Here is a 17,986-nt window from a genome sequence, read left to right on the forward strand (position 1 = left end):
GCACTGGAGCATAGTTCGCCGGCGTAAATTGGGTAACAGGCATTGAAGACGAACTAGGCGAAGACACGCATAGGTGGATCCCTAGGTGAGTGGGTTTGAGGTGCGTGGCGATGGTGTCCACCTGCAAAAAGATGTGGTTTCGCTCAATATTTCGTGCTGAAGAATTATGAACCGCATGCATTTTCTTTTACTATCTACGCTGCTGCCGCCAAGGGTTTCTCGTTATCATGTTATGGGTTTAAGCTTGCAGCGTTGTCCACGCCAATCGTCTATTCTCGGCAAATTGGGCCGCATACGATCTGTTAGGAATGCAAATTTGCCTTTCATCTGGGTGGATGTTCTGGCGTAAGCAATGAAACAGAATGCCGAACGAGGCTCTTTCAAGAAATGTTGGAAGTGTGACCGGTAACTCTGTGGGGATGACTCGAAGAGACCGCAGGTAGAGAGTGGCTTAGCAGCACACCAGCTGGTAACTGAAGCAAAACTTCTCTATTGACCCTCCAAAAATGGTGGAGCACTTGACTAAAGCGTGAAGTCCCTGTCAGGCAAGTCCGATTAATTTCAAGTTCGTCTTCACACTCAAGAGCAACCGACAAAAGAAGTCGCCAAACGCTTACATCAGGAAGAAAAAGCCGATTTTTTCAGAGAACTGCAACAGATAAGGATAAACCTACATAACCAGGACTGGCGTAGCCGTCGCCTCACTATTGAAATTCGCGGCATTTCAAAAGCTCAGAACGAAAACTTGCTAAAAAATAAATCAATTAACCCCTATACTTGACATTCAGCCGCAGACACAGCAAGATATCACCGCACTGCATCGGCTTCGAGCGAAACCATGCAAAACTTGGGGCATCATTGCTTGTTTCTTCAGTCATGAGCTTCGTGGTGCCTGACTGGCAAATCAACTGGCATTTAAAAGTGAACTCGGAGAGATGTTCATTTGCGAAAATATGATATCACACTTTCCTGCAGTCTGTTATCAAGAGCAAAAGACTGGGCGAAGTGTGCAGGCTACGCGTTTGTATGGGGCATTAACGGTAAAGTGCTGGTTCATAAGAGCGGTGATAATGCGTTTATCATTTGCTCAGCACAGGATCTTGTTGATCTGCACTGACTGTTCTGTCATGTTTTGAATTGTCTTTTTTGGAAGGTTTTCTTCCACAATGCAAAAGCCGAGTGCACTTTCACTCTTTCATCTTAACACCAGGAGTGTGCGCAACAAATAAGATGTAGTAATTACTATTTGTGCGAACCTGAAAATTCTCATGATAAAACTTATACAGACATAAGGTCTGCATAGGATGATGAGCGTTTTTCGCTTACCGGATATAGTGCAGTATCTGTGTGTCGCTTTAGGAAGCGGGTGGTTGTATTCCTATCTACATCCGATAAATGCTGAACTTTAAGATACTTCGACATCTCGAGACGATTATATTTCAATAAATGGTGCTTGTTCAAAGACAAACAATGTTTACTACGGTGTAACACAAGGGTGCATCCTCGAGCCAGCCTTAATTGGGATGTACGTTAATTATATTGTAAAGATACCGGGGGTTGAATTTTGCTTTTGTATGCGGAAAGCATAAATGAGTTTTTTTTTTCGAGAACGAATTTAGATACACTGTTTAGAGAGGCGAATAATTGAATGTTGTGTTTAACCTCACGACTAAAAAGTAACCGCCTCAAACTGAACATAAACAAGACAAAGTATGTGCGCTTCCCTTGTAAAAGTACCACAATGCATGCAATACCATTTTTTAGAATTTCACGGAGTGGGCATAGAATGCACACCGATGCACTGAGAACAGACCTCTCTCGCACGTTAGCCATCTTAAATAGACTAAGGTGTTATCTTTCAGCTACCCTAAAACGACAAGTTCACCGCTCTCTTCTACATTCACGCCTTAGCTATTGCTCACCTGTGTGGCTAATCACTTTGAAAACTAACTGTTATTCTCTACTGTCAGTCAAAGAAAAATAACAATGGGTGATCGACTACTCGGTGTACACTCTCCTTCAAAAGTAAATAGAAGGAGACTTTGTCTAAACAATTTATTTTCTTTAAATCTAAAGCATAATTGTGCATGTTTGTTAGTGCAGAGTGAGATTCGCACAATCAAAATTAGGCTGTACATATATATTCAACGGAGCATGAATGGAAGGGCAATGATTAATTTTTTTCGTTAACACTGCCTTCCATTTACTTCTGTCGGCACCTGTACATATACTCTACAAACACAGCCTTAAGTTCATTGGTATCAGCGGTCCAATAAAACTGCGCTTGAAAAAAAATACAAGCAAAACAGAAGCCCGCACTATTTAATAAAGAATATTACAACCAAGCCCCGCTCTTGAACCAACTAGAGATACCAGGCATTAAGGTATCAGATGTCGAACTTAAAATAGGTTTTGTGGTATTGGAGCAACAAGAGGAGCATCTGTACCTAGGACCAATAGTCCACGTAGATACATATCCTGAGAAAAAATATGAACGGACGCTTAAGCTCCGCCTTAAGGGCATGGCGCAACAGCGTAATGTGTGAATTCTCATGTATGTAGAAGTTCATCCTCTACTACGCATTCAAAAATCCCTGTGAGTCCTCATACACTTCCTGGCGCTATGGTGCAGCGGTTAAGCGACGCGCCACTTCCCTGCGATGGCAGGTGCTCCCAGCAGTGGACCATGTGCGGCACAGATTGTTTTTCCCGAGCGACCACCTGCCACGGTGGGCATTTTGCTCATTATCCGGTGAAGAGGTTGTGATGACGCCACATGATCACGCGGCCTAGGAGGCCCACCTGCCTCTTAGGTTGCTTTCTGGGAACTTCCTGCCATTGTCATACTCGTGTTTTTTAGCTTACAGCCCCGACACCAACACTGGATTTTCTGATGATCGGAGCCGTTAACGCGGTCGCGTTGATAAATTTTCAATGAAAATAAAACTTGTGCATTTGCCTCTAACATTTGATTAAGCTGTAACTGATCCATATCTTTCAAAAAGGAATATTCTTATAGTTGTTTCATGCCAGTTCTCGGCTGTGGAACTAAAATCTGGAGGCTGAAGGCAATGTTTCGAATTAAACTGAGGACAGCGTATTGTTAAGAAAAGGATATGGGTAACATCAACTGACAGAAAGAGAACTGCCTTAATTAGAGCATTTTGTTTGACGCGATAGCATTGATACTCCTGCTCCGCAGAAAATCCGGTGTCGTCGTCATCGGCGCTGTGAGCGGAGAAGTGGTATGATTTTAGCGTAGTCAGACGAAGTCTATGTGCGAAAGCATGTGTTTAGCATGGTTGGCTCACGTTTTTGCTTTGCCTCGCTGGGTGGTAGCCACGGATGGGGACGATATGTGTCCGATAGTAGTATTTGATGATGGAAAGGATGACAGAGCGCGAGAGTCTGTTGCAGTTTAACACGAAACGTTGGCGGCTGCAGCGACAGCAAAGTGCTCTCCTGCACAGACCAGCGAACCTGTCCTGTTCGCGCCGCCGCGGTTACGAAATCCAGTCGCGTCAATGTTTTCTATTTATTTATTCAAGATCAGGCTTCAGCGTTAAAACGGCTCTCGCAGCTCTAGTAGTGAAGTAGAGCTTTCGCTATAAAACTCCCGAAGAAGGAACTAGGTTCGTCCCCTAGGGGCCCACCAGTGACAGGCGTTACGTCATTAGCACCTACCCACAGGATTTTAAGCGAACTGTCCACAGTAGCAGTGAGCAGTTTAATAATTGGTCGCGAGTGGTTGCTCGGAACGAACAGCCTAGTGGCACAAGCCTCACCGGTGGCAGAATCTGTCATGGCAGGGTAGTGGCCAATCGCTTAACCGCTGCACCACTGCGCCAGGAGTGGTATGGGGACTCCTAGGGATCCATGAATGCCAACTCGCGAATGGTCAATTTCACATATATCAACAGTATTCCGTTAACACTATCACGTCCTACTTTTAAGGCGCTGCTTAGGTGTGCCCTGAAATTTTGATGTAACTAACTTCACCGGAAACAGTAACCGCTGAAGAGATTCAGAGGCCTTTTATAGAAACGAAGTGCAATGCTAGAAAACCAAGTATAGGGGGGGGGGGGGGGGGGGCGGTTCGCTGGTGCCAGAGAGTTAAATAAAGGACAGAGAAATGGCATTTGGATGTTATTTACAAACTCGTCGTATGTCCTTTAAAACAGGAAATAACTTTTCCTGGATTAGCTTGGTCATGGCTAGAGCAGATAATGATTACCTCAAAATCTGCCCTGCAGTGGGCGCAACAAGAACTGATCACTATGACAGCAGTCCCCGTGCATAAAAAACGGGCTTGATGTGCCGCTGACGATGGAGCAGGCGACCATTGGAAAGTCCGCAGTATCGCCGCCGCTATTTCGTCACTCAAAAGAAAGCTCGTACAATTCCTGTTGGTTTTCAATCCCACAAAGGAATGGCATGGTGACACTGATTTTTGCAGCTGTGGGATTCGCTGTGCTTACCGGCACTGTTATGCAGATTTTTCTAAAATGACATAGACTGGAAATTTTTTAGCTACAGTTAATGCGTGTAAAGGTGCAACTGTGCGAAGGTTACGCGGCTTATGACACTACGTGATAGCCAAACAACAGCTGTTTTCTGAATTGCCATAGTTACAGCTTTCCATCGTTACAGCTTGCCAGAAGAATTCTAGAGGCAGCCTTTGCTATGATTGCTTTCTATGCATGCTATGTAACAAGATCTGTCTTGGCCACTTTAAAGCAGCCGACAGCACATTATACAGGCGAGCTTGATGACAGGGCTTCAACAGTAAAACTCAAAAGATATCTTGTTTCAAGTAGTTATAAATCCAGAATTTCATTTCTCTTTCACAATAACTGACTAAACAATATGTTTGCAAACGCCTCTACCTGTAAATATTAATCTAATTATGCAGAACCCTATCTGTCTTGAAAAAAGTAGTGCTTATACAGCATTATTTTTTTGCGTTTGTTGTTTAGGCAACCGCCCCTGGCTAAAATTGTGTATTTTACCTACTTCTGTCTATCTATGTTTTCTCATTTTTGACGTTGAATCTGAATGCAATGCCGGAATGTCAAACTGCATCCGCTGGGGTTCAGGCCGCAATATGGCGTAAAGTATTAAAGAAATGAAACTATATATATTTTAGACTATTAGGATGAAAAGAAGAACAAAAGCAATTGAACAAAATCAGCATATGTCAGGTATACTCCAGGCTAAAGCCTACGGAAGTCCCACAAAGGGTGCTCCATGAAACGCGAGAAAAGTGAACAATACTGACTCAGCGGCGCCGCGTGGTCGAACCGGAGGATAGAAAAATACATGCCCACCGGTCGGGAGTCTCGTTCCTAATGGAGACGAGGGAACGAGAAGGAAATGGCAAACCGGAAGAAAACGAGAGCTCCTCTAGGATCCCAGGGGAGTGACGGCCTCCCAGTGCTGCTCTCGAGGCATGTAAAGCCACTGCGAACAGAACAGATAGACAAAAAAGATGCACGCTACCTGCCCAGCAAGGCGTGACTTTCCGGGTGACATTGTTTGCGCGAGGGAGATCAGGAGTGATGCGCCGGATCGGGCCTTGATAGAAGAAACGACACTGACAAGGCATATTTTTTTTAGTTCGATGACGAGAGCAGCGCCTCCTATTTACTGAAGGGTGTTTTTGGGCTAGGAGGAGGGAGAATGCTAGCTTAAGGTGATGGTTTGTGTGTTGAACGGCGTCTTGCTGCATTGCTATTCGTTAAAACCAGTCTGTTCTTTAGTAGCGGTTCTGGGGCACGCTGACTTTCACGTGAGGGATGACGTAACTTGTTGCCTTTTCCCTTGCATGCTGCCTGTCGTGATAACTGCGCTGCCATTCACTGTCGCAAAACAGTGGCTAGCAGTCGTATTTAGTATCTTTTCTCTTGCCTATACATTCATTTGTCTGCTTGCCAGTTGTCGATGGCGCTTTTGACGTCAGCAAATAAGCACTACTGCTTGGCGCTGCCGATAGTTCCTGAGGTGTACCTGCTCAACAAAACAGAGGGAAAAAGAATATACCGAGAAATTATGCTATAAACATGAAGGCTTTACATTCAAAGAAAGCCGCAGGAATCTGTGCTGCAAAACGTATTTTTAAAGTCATTGTGAAATGCAGAGAAACCTTGGCGATGGCTGCTATTGTGCATTGTTCCATTGGTATATCAAATAAACTCTGCTCATTTTACGTAGGAGCGCAGAAAATATACGCAGCAAAAAGATTTGCGTTTGAAATAAACGTGTTAACCATTTCATTTCGTTTAAATTGAAGACCGCGGCTCAACCAATAATTCAACGATCACTCCGGTGCAGGAGGTTAGAAATACGTAGCCGCTTTTATATTTGCACATAATATAAACTAAAGTAGAATGAATACCTGGCGCAGAATCTGTCATTATTGGACGAAATGCGTAAATTGGCTGGCGTTATTCGCGCTATTTGGTTTTGATGGTGAACTGTGAAGGAAGTAGTCTGCCCTTGTCTTTCGTTCAAGCGTAAATGGGTTTGGGGCGCTCAGTGATATTGTGAGAACTACTGTGTACTTGCGTCATCTATGACAAATAGGGCATGTGGTAAGATAAATTTGTTCTGAAGATGTATTTCTCTACCTTAGTAATAATGGCCACTGAAGATAGCGAAAATGCAATGTTTGGTAGAGAACGTATCATGGTGGGCTGTATAAATGTAAGAGGCAAGGACACTAGCATTTTTGTTACAAGTTTTACAGAATATCCAACGAATGCATGCGAAATCGACCCAAACTAGCAGTTTCCCATAGGGTCAGTAGAGAAAGACCAATCTTTCTAGCTTTAGTGGGGCGAATAAGGCAGTATATCCATCTGATTAAAGCGACGGGCGGGAGTGCAGAATTTCAATAGAACCAGCGTTCTAGGCGATGCCTCTGCACGCTGGCGCAAGCGTGCAGACGACCGCAGGCGACCGAAGACAATACAGAGCCCACTATTACAGCAATGCTTCTAACCCTCCCCACAAACAAATTTACCAGCGCTCATCCTGCAACAGTTCTTTAGACGAAGGCAGAATGAATTGTTCTTAAAATGCCTCGAAGAAACGAGGTAATATAAGCAGAATTGGAAAATTTGTGAAAGAGTAGAGCTCTTGTTCACGTGCCATTCCCGTCGTGCTCCTGCTGTTTAGTATCCTGCTTCTGTTTGCTGAGCATTATGCGAGGTGTCTGTGTTCTACTGTTTTAAACTCTACCCCTTTATATCTACCTTGTTGTCTCCTTGTCGTGTCTGATGCAGAAAATTCCTGTGTCCATTAAAGTAGCAGTTTTCATTTATTTCCTTATCGTACTCTTCACGCATCATTTATTTAAAAAACGCACTCTCAGCGGCAAGCGCATGAAGTAGAGGGATGAGTTAGAGAAGCAGAGAATGACCCCCTGTGGTAAGGGATGAATCATTTGCGAGATGAGACTAGGCTGACATTTAGTCACTATGCTAGCTCACTATAAATTGTCCGTGGTGCAAAATAAGCGCTATTCATTTCTACACCTTTTGATTTCTTTCTTTATTGCATACACTGCTCGTTCACAAAGTTGCCAAGGTTGCCACCTTCCGCATGCAGCTTTGCAGGTGGCAAAGTATGACATCGGCGTTGGTTGCAGGAATAATAGGGCTCGTATGCTATGACATGAAAAAAAATTGGAGCGCAAAACTTTGTTGATAAGAAAACCCCAGTCCGATGCAGGGGGGTAATGATTGAGGGTGGGGGCAGTTTAGCCGAGAGGTCCTGCTCTGAAGCTAGGCGCAATAATGTGCGCATGTTGGCTGCCGGTGCGGAGAAATCTGTCCGTCACGCTTACAGGGAAGAGTGCCGGAGTGGGAGACCGTGCCAGAAAAAGCCAGTGTTGATAGGAAAAACATCGCCATGAATTTTCCGTGAGTTTTGTCTTTGTCTTGAGTGTGTTTTTTCCTTCGTGGTTGTTTTTTTTCTCTCTGCAGTTATGTCTACGCTACGCAACCAATTTCCCCAAAAGTTCGTTTTACTATATCACCATGAAGGCTACTCGAGCAACCAGGCCGGCGCACGACGTAACTAATATTATCATTCTACTCTGTTAATAATATTATTGTTTTGTTCCTTATGAAGATACATACCTGGCGACCAATTAAGCCGACCTAATCTTGGCTACTTACAGCTTAAAGCGGTGAGAGACGCTCCTGTGTTTTATCCACTCCTTGTTCGTTGAGTGAGCTTTAGTGATCATGAAAAGAGAAACTCGTGAGTTATTAATGTGAAATGTTCTTATGGAACCGTTCGTGGTTATCTTTTAGTCCATTCTTCCTCGAGTTTCCTATTTTTATACAACTAGAGCAACATGGATGTGCAAATTGACTAGATGCAGCACTGCCGACACCATCGGTTCCACCATATTTATTGTTTTCTTGCCTCTTAATCCAAACGCCGTAGTGTGAAAGTGGCTCCGCTCTTTGTCCAAAGAAGGAACTAGCAAAAACAAAGCGTGGTTCTGTTTCTATAGCTGCCTTTCTGGAGTGGCATGCAATGCTCTTGTAGGTCACTCGATTGCCTTATGACTGAAGATTTGTTCGCACGCCACTTGCGCTGGCGTGAGCACCGGCCTCCAGCACGGGGACTGACAGATTTGCTTTACGCCTGCATTAATATGAGCTGCCTCAGCTGGTTACGGCCTGTGCCGCTCTAATGTAGCCTGTAGGCTCACGTCGACATGTGCGCGTACCGTAAGTTATTCAGGCAGACCAGGGAAGGGCGACAACATTTCAAGGTTTACGTGGGCGCGTTTCTGGTTTCCATGCATGCTCACTGAACCGTACAGAAGTAGCTCTCGCGTCTCATAAGTACTTGCTTAAGATGCTTGCTCAGCGCATGCGTGCAATTTTTTAGAGCACTGGACAGGTGCGCATGCGCTGTATAGTCGATACGTTTGAGAGGTAGGAAAGAAATGGCTGCTTGCTGTATGCCTCTCTGTTGATTCAATGACTAGACATGGTGCACATGCTCAAAGGGGTCATGTTTTGTAGAACGCACTGTACTGCCGTTTCAGGCGAGCAACTGCGTAGCTCACATTTTGCGGCACAACAGACATTTCCAATAACTTTGTTGACCAGATTCATATGCCCCCGAATAAGTTGTTTCATTCGTGAAAACAAAGTGAGAAACCTGGGAGTCTTCTCACAGAAACTACAGATAAATGCAGTGTCCATTCAGTAGCATGGCGGCAGACATCTTGCTGAGGCATTTATTTATCTCTTGAACTCGCAGCGACATTAGCGAAGTCTGCTTCATAGTGCCTGAAAGGTGTGTTGGTTGAGAGCTGTATGCGCAGTCACTGTCCAACCTGGACAGCAAAAATTTATGTAACTCCTTCATCGAGCTTACAGATAATTGCATTATCCATGGAGTAGCTTTGCATGAACACCTTTATGACGCAATTATTTACATCTTCTTCTTGTAAGGAATGCACCAATTACGCTTTATATTGTCCAAAAAGTGTTTTGGGTGGGATCGGCCCTCTTAGTAATTATCTGACCTATATTAATATGTCTGTAAGTGCTATTCGAATTTATAACAGCGTGAATATTTTAAGCGTGCTTGCCATCAATATTTGCAGCATACTCATTTTCCATGCTTTGTATGCTGATGGCATTTGTCGTAGCACCGATGGAACGCTGTAACTTTGGCTCTACGAGAGAATTTTAATATTGCGCCAAAGGGAATCCGAAACATTTAATTTTTTTCCTACCGAGAGACGAAGAAAGCGCTATTTACACAGACCTGTCCTTCAGGACAGGGCGCAGTCTTTAAGGCTAAATTGTGAGATCCCACCTAGCAAATGAAAAAGCGCGAGCAGACGCAGCGATGCGCGAAGAAAACGAGGTACTGCTGCGTGAACGCCGAGAATCACGTAGTCCCGTTAAATAGAAACTTATTCTCACATGTATTGTGCAATAAGATATTATACCAACACATTCAGCGCGAAGAAAACCGCCAATCTGCTATTCGTTTTGGAAAGCAAGGAGAGGAGTGACATCTCAATGGCAATGTCATTGGCTGTTTTTGTAGTGAACTGCAGATGTATATTATTTGTACTATTTCTAGATAAGCAACTACCACTACTGCCAATAATAGGAAAGGTTTAAAAATGCACATTATCTGGACTGATGCCGCTATCGCAATAGACACGCCTGCAGCCTCAAAAGGTGTGTCTACAGCGTGTCAATGTCATGCCTCTCGCTTAGCCTAGCGAAGCTTAGGAAACAATCAACTGAGCACTGACTGCTGCTTTGAATTCACTGCCATCTTGCATAACCCCCCCCCCCCCCCCCCCTCAACCTTCCCTTCCTGTCTAAGCAAAACTTAGACAAGACAGATGACTGTGAACGGTATTGCGTATTGCGTAAACTCAAGTTAGAATGCGCTTTCTTGTCCAGTATCAAATGCATCTATAAGTATTGCAAAAAAAAACAAAACAAGACGAACAGATTCTCTGCAGCTCTTTCTCCAGAAGGGCCTGCTTGAAAGCTACAGGGCGTGCCTATTGGCGAAACAATTCTGCTGCTCATTTTAATAGTTTTGGAACTGATGCGAAGATTACAGCTCAGAAGAAAGGAATGATACTTAAAGAGGATCCTACTTTCGAGGAAATTACGACTACTGCAGCCTTCACCTACAAGTTGTCGATGGGCTGATTCTTTGTTTTTCGTAATTTGTGTGCAAAAGTTCCTGCCCTTTTGCTTATAAAAATCTGCACGTCATGGCCCGAGCCGTCCAGATGACCCTCGCTTAATCAGCAATCACCGATTTTCTCTTTATGCTTCATTTCGAAATTTCTGCGGGCAGCTAATGAATTTTTGGGCACACATACTAGCGAAATGCTTTTCCCAAGTGTCATAGATAACAATGAACTCCTATTTGCATCTGCTGCAGTGAACCGGAAAAACGTGAATAAATCTGCTTTGAAGTCTTTAGACCACGACATTACTGCCAGCATTATCGTTAAGTCGTGAAGTTTGTCCTTGACGACTGTAAGCGGCTTTTGACTGTCAACATGACAAATTGTGCTCTTTTTCTCAGTCCGCTGGCACTGAAATCTGATCTGCTTGTATTTGTTCCCTGCATGCTTAATTTTAATAATTATCTTCGTAGTAGAGCAAATAATAAATCCAGATAAGACTGAGACTTAGATGTCTCAAATTAATAGGTATGCCTAATTCTGCGCACGACAAGGATCCGAAAAGAAATAAATTTATGCGAGAAACGGAACTTTAGCGGTGTCCTTCAGAATGGAAAATTATCCTCACTGCGCCTGAAGGTGAACTCAATTTGTCGCCGGTCCGACACACTAATCAGCCACCGCGGAACCTCAGTAATTTTGCCGTTGAGCTGCTGATCCCAAGGTAGCGGGATCGATACCGGTCGCAGCGGTTGTTATTTTCCTGAAGGCGAAACACAAAACGTGCATGTGCTGTGCAATCTAAGCGTGTGCTAAATAAATTCAATTGGTTCAGCATTACCGAGAGCCATACAGTATGGCGTCACTCAACACCAACACTATTACCGCTAGAAGTTTTACCAAAATATGATAAGGACGCGGTGAATGCCGTTCAGGTGGATGCTGCGAAGAGTCGTTTACATATCATGAAATCATACCGCCGTCTCGAAGCGATGCTCTACAGAAAATTTAGAAGCGTCAGCTAAGCACAAATTCACGGGATTCGATCATTCGAGCTCTTTTCGACGGGTGAAGCCACAATATCTCAAGAGAACTGTTTCAGAGCACTAATGGAGGTAACTATACCTTGTGCTGCCGCTGCCTGTTGATAAATGCTGTATCAATGGGTTGAGCAATCGCTGCGTCTGGTGATTTCGCTTTTATTCCTTATACACCAAACTAACGCATCACTACATGCGCTTCGAGCACAGACTGCACTGCTAGTTACCGAAGCGCAATTAATGAGTTCAACGAAGGTTTTTTCGGGTGGTATTTACCTTTAGAACTACTTTACGTCGCAATTTTTTGATAACTGCTGCTAAAATTCTTGAAAATGTTTTGTCGTGCACAACAGATATGCCTACCGCCACTGACCCTTTGCACGTTAGCCCTGTGAGTGAGCATGCGCTTTAACTGTCGGCTTACCAGTCGTCCGTGTACTACGCTTTGTTGTAGCATGGTGCTAATTTTACAGTACCCGTAGAATGATGCCTGAGTGTATGACTCAAACATGGGCTGCGTTCGATTATGAGCCGCGAGAATTTTTAGGTTCTTTAATCCACCTGAGTGAGAATTTAGTAGTGTATTCTCTAGTAGTCGCTTTCAGACCATGTCAGTTATTAGAGAGATCATAGTTTCTTGACCACAAGATATGAAAGAGAACTCTTTAACGGTTCCTTGGCAATAGCAAGCAAACAGCTGGGAACAGAAGCAGCGCTGCAGAAAATTGTCTATTTTCAACTACATTCGTAGAAGAAGAGTGCGGCATCTGAAACAAGTTGCTCACGCCTTGTGCTGAAAAATGACTGGACAAGTTTGGCGGAGTTCTGGCGTGCGCACTGAGAGCATATCAGGGGCGCTATGCTGGAAGGCCCGAGTTTGCTGAAACTCGGAATCATCCCGAGTTCTGGCGACGCCCTCAGATGAGTGAACTAATGGTAGCAAGACAAAATCCCACCCTCGTTACGCCTCCAGCTTCATTGGGTTATCTGGATATATTCCGTGCTTTATCATCGCATCGGCGCCACCTCATGGTCTTCTTGGGCGGTCTACAAAGAACGGGTCACGTGAGCCAACCGCCGGTGCACTTTTAATTTGTCTGTCGCTCCACCAAGTGCATTGCGTGTGCAATTCAACAAACGAGGTTTGTTGAATTTTATAATGCACTTAGTACACCTTTATAAGCATTTTATAGTGTGCAAGATTTGGATTTAAAGCGCTTTAGAGTGATTCATACAGTATTAAATTTTACTTTGTACCGCGAGGGAACGCTACCAACGCTACATCATGCGCAACGCTAGGGCTAGCAACGCTGTTAAGGCTACGGAAGTAGTCCGCAAATGAAATAAAGAGAGGTGTATCGGTCTGCGCTGTTTTGTGGCCGTGTGGTCTAACGCGTCGCTCCGGAGGGTCGACAGGCAATGGCAGTGCGTGGGTTCGAATCCCACATGGTTAAAACTTTTTTTTTTCCGACATTTTTTTTTTCATCGCAAATTGAATTTCGCGTGACTTGGAGAAAACTCGTTTTGTTCAGAATCGCTTGAATATTATTCCGTGTTCTGAAAGGAACAGGATGCATCTGTTCATTTGATGCATACTGCATACACCATGCATACACCACCTCGATATGGCCTGTTTTCTCGTGTTAAGTGTTAAACTTTGAACATAGTATTGATTCCCACAGTGACAGCAAATAGTACTGCCTCAAGTGTCAGCTTGGCTCGATTTCCCTGCTCTCCTAGAAGAGCAGAAGCTGCTCAGGCAGGATTTTCATGCAGCCAGGTACAAAGAGTTCCAAGCTGTGGGAGCGTCAAGTAAGAATGCAGAAAAAGTTGTACAACGCTAGGATAAATTTTTTCAAAAGAGCAAACAATAAATGAGACAGGACAATAAAGAATGCTGACCCCGCAGTGTTTGCGAGAAATGGTTTATTCTGGAAACAGCGCGTGGCATGGATCACAGTGCACACAAATTAAAGGACACGTGCAGTGGATGTACACCAACACACAATCAGTCAAGTGCTCCAAAACTGAAAAAAATGTGGAGCCATCGAACAACACTATTTGATAAAACGAAAACCTGACCAATGTACTAACAAAGATGTGACCCGAAACAAATTCACACTCAACTGAGCAAGAGCCAGCTTGAAATCATTCACACCTCCGAAAAATTAAGGACAAGACATACAGTACTGGCTACCTCAACACTGGCACTGCATAACATGTCAAAACGACCAGAGATTGACGGTAATGCAACACAGCACCAAACCAGGAATACCTTTTCAGGACATGAAGATCACAAACCCATACATACCATTCCCAAACCTCACATACAAAATGAGGCCAATGCCTAGGGGTTTGTGAATGTTCGACCTTTTTGGACAGCATAATTGAATAAATTTCTGTTGAGTTGGTCGAACGAATCAAACAGTTTATGTTCAAGTTTATTTTAAATGAATCCAATTTACTCTCAAATTTTCATATACTTTCCGAATAATTCACACAACGCTTCATTAAGCTCCACCGTATTTTTCTGCAATTAAACTTCCAAAAACTGCACACATTGACGACGTGTACCAGTATACGTATTCTAATTGGAAAAGTACTATTTGCACTCCCTTACAAATTCTACTTCTCTACAGACACTATTAACATGACCACCTCAACACCTACACTACAAGTTACTGCCCAATACAATTTGATGCAACGAATTGCAATGATGCAATGATTTGATGGAAATGTTACAATTTCCTCGGTAGACTGATCGACACACACACCCGAATACACAGATATTTCACATTTCCACACACACGCACAAAGGTGATCACAGCAAGCCGATGAGTCCTCTCTCTTTCGTCGGTAGCATATGTATTACACATCAATTCGAAGTCAGACAAGTTCCTCGATGCCACTCAAATCTTCATCACTGGAATCGGTGCTCGACTCATCAGAGGAGGAGTTGCACGAGTCGGAAATGCTGAAGACAACCGGTTCAATTTCAGCGTCAACAATCATATCGCGTCGCCATGCATCAGCCTCAACTTGCTCCACATGAACACAACAGTTATGCCAGTTTTCCTGGCTTACAGACGCCAGTGCTTCCGGCAGGAGTTTTTCCACTTCAGCCAAAGTGAAACATTTATTGCGACTTACGATTATGAATATTGCATAAGAATGCAATCTGCCAAGTGACACAAATGCTACCGTTTAAAAACCCGTTAAAATGCATGCATGAAATAGCTGGAAAAATCCATGCTCCTATTACGTGCGCAAACATGAGGTAAAAAAAAATTTATCTACACTGAGTTTAAAACTGCTCAGTTACTGATAAACGGAAGCGGTTTTTGAGGTTTAATACCCCAAAGTAACTCAAGCGAGGAGTCATGCCATGGTGAAGGGCTGCCAATAACTTCAACCATATGGGGTTCCTTAACATCCACTGACACTGCACAGTACACGGACCACTATCACTAATAAATGGGAGAACATTCCATTAACCGTGACATGCATGAAAGCAAAAACAGCATTCTTACAACCATTGTGTTCAATACATAATGTGCCTTCCTCGTGAAATAGTAGGCCTTGACCACGTCAGAGCTGGACTTCGAAGGGGCCTTTAAGCCAATGTAGGTCCTGTCGACGCATCCCACGACGTCTGTGATGCCGTCGCGCAGAAGGAAACGCTCCTTAACATACGCACGCTCGGCCGCAGTCGTGGGGAAAGCAACACACCGCTTCTGCACAGCCGCGTCGATAAGCGCGTCGGAGACGTCCCTCACACAGCGGCTCACAGTGCTTTGGTGGCGTCCAATAAAGCAGTCTGCGCCGACGCTCCCCTGGAAGCTCCCGGTCGCGAACAACCGGAGGGCGCAGAGGACTTGCTGTTCGAAAGCGAATGAGGCCCGGTACGCACTCTCCGCAGGCGTGGGTCGCCGCCTAACTCTTTACACAACCATCGTACCGATATTTTGGACAGGCGAAAATGTCACTGATATTCGTCGTCGGCCATGGCAGTAAACGGGTCCAGCCAGCCGTACTGACGTTTTCCGTCAGAGGAAGCGATGACCCAGGCTGCTGCTGCTGCCGCCATGACAGTCCCGAGATGAATTCGGGGCACTTCACCGTTCACGAGTTTAGCTCCGAGTTCACCTGTCAATCAAAACCATTGTTCACGCCCCCGGCGTGCCGTACATAAATTATAGGCGTACGCGCTTTGGGTGGGCCACTCCCAACATCCCTGCCGGCTACAGGTATGCTGCGCGGCTGTGCTGATTGCTGACAGGCATCGACGATGTTGACCATCGAAATATAACAGGCAAAACGGACGTCATCGCTGATTAATCTAAGCACCTCTGCGAAGGACACGCAGCGTGGCGACAGCCGCCGATTTCTTCGCTCGCATACCAAGATTGCACAACACTATAGCCTGTTGCAACTACTTATGACACAGCACAACGCTGAAGGCGCGTCACACCTGCTTGCAAGGCGTCAAACCCGGACCGCGATGACGAAACGGTGCTTGGAGCACGTCCTACTCCAACAACATGGCACCACAGGTGTTTGGCTTGGCCGTGCTTTCATCGGTGATAAAGCTCAGCATCAGTGTGTCAAACACATCCGGGATCGACAAACGGTCGCTGTTCTAGACCCAGTGCAATAAAGAGTTTGTAATTTCCAGCACGCAAGCACTGCGTACTTCACAACCGTAACACCTTTCTCTGTTATAAGTTCGATTCCATTATTACAAACATGATCCCTCATCTGCCCGAACGATATTATTGCGATGTCACTGCGGTATACAACGGCGATTGACGTTAGTGACAAAACCAGTCCGCAAAACCTTGAAGTGCACGATGTAAACAAATACTAGGCAGATGCGCGCGCCATCACCTTCAGAGCTTTTAGTCAGCGTCTGATGACATAAGATGAGTTGTGTCGCTGGGTAGCACGCTCTTCGCATCCGCAGCGCACTAAAGAGGCGTCACACACAACAGGCATACGTAATGAATCATTGAATACAGCCAAACAGCAATTTTTTTCTCACAGCGCATCACAGGCGCTCGCACGGCCAATTTCTACCGCTGAGATTCGCCAAGAGCGTACTAAAAGCAATGGCTGGCCATAGGGGGGTGCGGCAGCGGCCGTAGCAGCGGAGAACTCCACCTGAGGTCACTGCAGAGACCAGCAGTGACGCGGGGGGGGGTGCAATGCAGTCCAGTTTTTTTTTGTTGTGTATTATGCAAGCCAGAAGATGCATGACTCATATTTTTATATACGACACAATAAAATATATTATCGCAATGGCCGAAAAATAAGTCAGATTCAGCGTCTAGTAGTTGCCCAGTCTTTCCAGTCGAAGGCAGCGCTACCGGCGGCGTGTTAGCGCAGGAGCTCTCGTTTTCGGCACGGCCGGCTGCCGCTCTAGTTCGTATGCAAGCCACGCTGCAAGCAATGGTCTCAGTATCGCCACTAGCGGCAGAAAGTGTCAAATCTTTGTTAATTTCCTAAAGCTATACTTTTCAACAACGCTTCATTGGATTCAGATTTTAAAATACATTTGGAAATGAACAAAATGTTCATAATATTATCTGTGGCCTTTTAACGTATTCAAGAGAAGAGAAAGGGTTGATACAAGAGTGCACCTAGTGCACACTGTTCGTCTTCGGAAATGGAGAGACAGATAGAGCCTGAAAGAGAAGACACGCCTTTGACACGCCCGTAAAGGCGTGTCAAACAGCTGGCGGCGAGTGTGCAGATAGATAGCAGAGAAGTCACGATTTCGCGATTGCTGATATGGCGCTGATAACTTCAGGTAGCGCTGCGGCCTGGTATTGCGCAGTGTATTGTGTTTGAAGTGTGAAACAGGCGCGCAGGGTGCGCTTGTATCGCCTTTACGTGGCTTTATCTCTACATTTTATTGTCCGCTGCCTGCGCACGTTCCGCGCTATCTTCGTTCACTGACTGCCGTCATCGCAAACTCGGATGAAACTCGGGCGAGCGCCAAACTCGGGCCTTCCGGCATAGCGCCCCAGGGGCCTTTTAGATATGGCCTTTTGTTGAGAAGCAAGGAGTTACGCTCCTGTTATTTGTAATATTTTCAAGTTCTCCCGTTTTCTGAAAGCACACAGAAAAGCCTATTTTTATTCCTTATTTTTAGATTGATCAAGCTACTTTAAGCACTGGCTGAAATATCCGAGAAAAACGAGTACATGAAGCCTTGCGCAAGGAGTAATTATGTCAAGAATGCGTCTTT

The sequence above is a fragment of the Amblyomma mixtum genome, chromosome 2 (assembly GCF_055824585.1).
Source record: "Amblyomma mixtum isolate Tamu chromosome 2, ASM5582458v1, whole genome shotgun sequence".
Classification (NCBI taxonomy): Eukaryota; Metazoa; Arthropoda; class Arachnida; order Ixodida; family Ixodidae; genus Amblyomma; species Amblyomma mixtum.